Genomic DNA, 4241 nt, shown 5'->3' with positions numbered 1-4241 from the left:
CGGAGGCTGGTGCGGTGGTGGCGGCGTGGGCATAGGCCGGGAGGCGCAGTCAGGGCGCGAGCAGGGAGGCGGGCACGGGCGGCGGCGCGCGCTCGGGCCCCGATGGGCTCGGGCGGGCCCCGCTCGGGCCTGGGCGGGCGGCGGCGATGGCGCGGAGGAGAGAGAGAGCGCGGGGACAGGTGGCACTGTGTGGTTGGCTGCGGCAGGCGGCGCGGTGGAGCGGACATGTCCGGCCGTCGGCGGACATGTCCGGCGGCGCGGAGGGGATGGATCTAGGGTTTCGGGGGTTTGGACTGCGGAATTTCGGGAGAGAGGGCATATTTATAGGTGGAGGGAGCTAGGAGAGTCCAAATGAGGAGCGGTTTTCGCCCACACGATCGTGATCGAACGACCGAGAGCATGGAGGGGAGTTAGATGGGTTTTGGGACACTTCGGAAGGGGTGTTGGGCTGCAAGGAGAAGGGGCTTTTACGGTTACCCGGTTAATCGTTGGAGTACCAAACGAACTCCAAATGGCACGAAACTTGATAGGCGGTCTACCGGTGCTATACCAAGGCCACTTGACAAGCCTAGGTCCATTCCGAGAACGTTTGACACCCGCTCACAACGAGAGACGAAAGGGGAACGCCGGAGGGCATAGGAGCGCCGGATTGCAAAACGGACAACGGGGAAAAGGCTCGGATGCATGAGACGAACACGTATGCAAAATGAAATGCACATGATGACATGATAAAATGCAACACGCAAGCAAATGACATGGCAACAGCGGCGAATAACTGGCAGACACTTGGCGCATCGAATCCGGGGCGTTACAACACTCCTCCACTAACAAGAGATCTCGTCCCGAGATCTTAGGACCGAGACGGAAGGGAAAAAGGGATGATGTGAAACAAGAACTCAAGAAAAGAAGCAAAGAATCGAGAGCACTCGAGAAGAAGAGAGGAACGACAAGAATGGAGAGAATCAAATGCTCATGGAAACACGATAGACTATGAAACCACTCCGGTTAGAACGAGATAAGAAAAGAATAAGACTGAAAGGATTTAGGCAGCACTCCGGTTGAACAAGGAAAGAGTAGAACACGAACTTCACAAGATGGGATGGCACTTGATGAGATGAACAATGCAAAGCCTCCGGAAGAATTGAAAGAGTTGAATGAAAAGAACTTAGAAGGAAAGGTTGAACGAATTTGAATATCTGAGAAGAACGAACAAATGCAAAACTCCACTTCAGAAGAAAATGAAGAATTATTTGCGCTTCAAGACGCGAGAAGAAAAGATACTTGAACTCCACCGACAAGAATCTTGATGAATTCTTGAAGAATAAATTAAATCATGACGAGCCACCGTGAAGAACACCGGTAACAAAAGGATGACGAGATAGAATGGAGGATGAAAGAATAAGATGAGCCTTGCGATGATTTAGATGGAGGTTCCGATGAAATGACCGAGGAAATTGAACTCCGGGAAAAGAAAAGATGAAAACACTTGGAACTAGAATTTATTCATCAAGAACAAACTCCGAAGGAAGGGATTAATCACTCTGATGAAATAAGAATAAGATTTATTGTATGCTTATCCTTCATCAAATTAAATTGATGAAAATCAATGGATTTGGCATACTACTTATTCTTCTTGAAAAGGATTGGGAAGGGATATAGCACAAAACTTGAGAAAGTCTTCATGAACCACCGGTAGGATTCGAAAGAACGAATGGATTGAAATGATAATCAAAGAAAAAGAATCTTGAACGAACCACCGTAAGAATTCGAAAATGACGGATGAAAGAGAATGAATCACCGGGAAGAATTAGACGAACACAAAGGCTAGAGGGGATTTAGATGCAAAAGAAAAAGAGATACTGAGCTGATTAAAGAACACTTGAACGAAGCACCGCGATAAATAGATAACGGTAACTGAAATGTGAGGACGAAGAACTCTTATGGAAGGATGGCCTCCGGTGAGAATAAACGGGAAAACAACTCCTGTCATACTCCGGATGGGTAAGAAAAGGAATAACTGACCAATGGAATAATTCAAGATGATAGCATGAAACTAGAACCACGAAACTTCGAGAGAATGGGCAAGATTTAGAGGAAAAGCTCTTCTTCGGTCTTCAAATGACGACGAGAAACATCACCAAAATTACTGAGGTACTCCGGGAGAATGAAAACGAAGGGGTTTGAGCCAACAATGAAAAGAATTTGAAAAAGATCTTAGAGATGGCATCTGGCTGATGAAATTCATTCTTACGTCAAACTCCAAAAGAATTTGAGAATAGCTCCAGGGAAATTAGAAGAGTCAGGTAAGATCCTGGAAAAAGACCTGTGGGTTAGGGCCCACTGAAGAGATAACACTGTTGGAAAGGATTGTTGAACAGATAAATGATGCACCGGAACAGTTGAAATATTTGGATGAGGTGACAACCTCGAATTAATTGGAACACTGACGAATCTCCTGAGATGTCTTGAACTCCGGAATGATAAACTGGCGAGAGACGAACGAGCAGGGAAAACACTTGAGCTGAGGGAAAGAATACGATCAACACCGAAAAAACTTGAATTGAATCCACCGTAAAGAAAAAGAGATGAAGAATGTCGAACAAAACGAGAATTCATCGGTTGAAATGATTTACGAAAGACTGAAGAGGCTCCGCACGAATGAAATTGATGCTCGAAACAAACTCAGGCTCCGGGAAGAAGAGGGTGGGAGGGCAGGAAAACAAATGAAACTTGGAAGGGGAAACCGACGAATATCTTGAAGAGAAAACACCGGTTGAAAACATTGAGGAAAGAGAGCAAAAACTTCGCACGAGTAGGATGGATACTCGATTATGGGCTCCGGTTCCGAGAAGAAGAAGGGTGGGCGGGTGGGAAAAGAAAACAACTGAGGACTGAACTTGGCAAAGATGAAGAGGCTCGAGTCGACTTGACGAGAAATGCACCGGATGAAAAGAGCTGAGGAACAACGATCGGAAAACCAACTGCGTGATCCTAAAGAAAATTTGTAGGGGAAGAGGAGTAATTCAAAATACCTACGTCAAGATTCCTGACCAGAGCGACGAAGGGGGCTGAGGAGTAAAAAGAATTCCTACTCTCCGATATAACTAGACTCCGAAAACAGTGTTCTTCTAGACTCAACAACGGCCAAACTACATGATCAATCAAGGGGGCTCCTAGGGTCGGTCGAGGCTCTAATACCAACTTGTCAAGCCCAATATGCGACCCTATCCAAAAGGAACTCGAAGGTCCCACTAAGGATAGACCCGCATATTGAAACACTTTTGCAAGGTGGATATCATTACATCAACATTACATAATAGATGGGGATACATACAAGAGGCATACAATGCCAAATGAATACAACATCACAGTACATCAGAGCATCATCTGACTACGGATGAAACACAAACAGAAACTCAAACGACATCCACCCTGCTAGCCCAGGCTGCCGACCTGGAACCTATCCCTTGATCGAAGAAGTAGAAGAAGAACTCCAATACAAGCAAACATCGCTCTCGCGTCATGATCATCGCATAAACCTGTACCTGCAACTGTTGTTGTAGTAATCTGTGAGCCAAGAGGACTCAGCAATCCCATTACCATGGGTATCAAGACTAGCAAAGCTTAAAGGGAAAGGAAGAGGTAAAGTGGTGAGGCTGCAGCAGTGACTAAGCATGATATGGTGGCTAACATACGCAAATAAGAGCGAGAAGAGAGCAAGCAGAACGGTCGTCAACTAGTAATGATCAAGAAGTGATCCTGAACTCCTACTTATGTCAAACATAACCCAGAAACCGTGTTCACTTCCCGGACTCCGCCGAAAAGAGACCATCACGGCTACACACGCGGTTGATGCGTTTTAATTCGGATCTGGTGTCAAGTTATCTACAACCGGACATTAACAAATTCCCATCTGCCTATAACCGCAGGCACGGCTTTCGAAAGATTATACCCTGCAGGGGTGTCCCAACTTAGCCCATAACAAGCTCTCGCAATCAACGAAGGAATAGACCTTCTCCCAGGAAGACCCGATCAGACTCGGAATCCCGGTTTACAAGACATTTCGACAATGGTAAAACAAGACCAGCAAAGCCTCCCGTTGTGCCGACAAATCCCGATAGGAGCTACACATATCTCGTTCTCAGGGCACACCGGATGAGCCAGACATCGGGTTGGCATAGACCTTGGTTGCCTAGGGGGAGCCGGACATCGCTCAGTTCGGACCAACACTTAGACAAGCA

This window comes from Triticum dicoccoides, chromosome 4B (genome assembly GCF_002162155.2).
Source record: "Triticum dicoccoides isolate Atlit2015 ecotype Zavitan chromosome 4B, WEW_v2.0, whole genome shotgun sequence".
In the NCBI taxonomy this organism is placed as follows: Eukaryota; Viridiplantae; Streptophyta; class Magnoliopsida; order Poales; family Poaceae; genus Triticum; species Triticum dicoccoides.
This window is presented reverse-complemented; position numbering follows the sequence as displayed.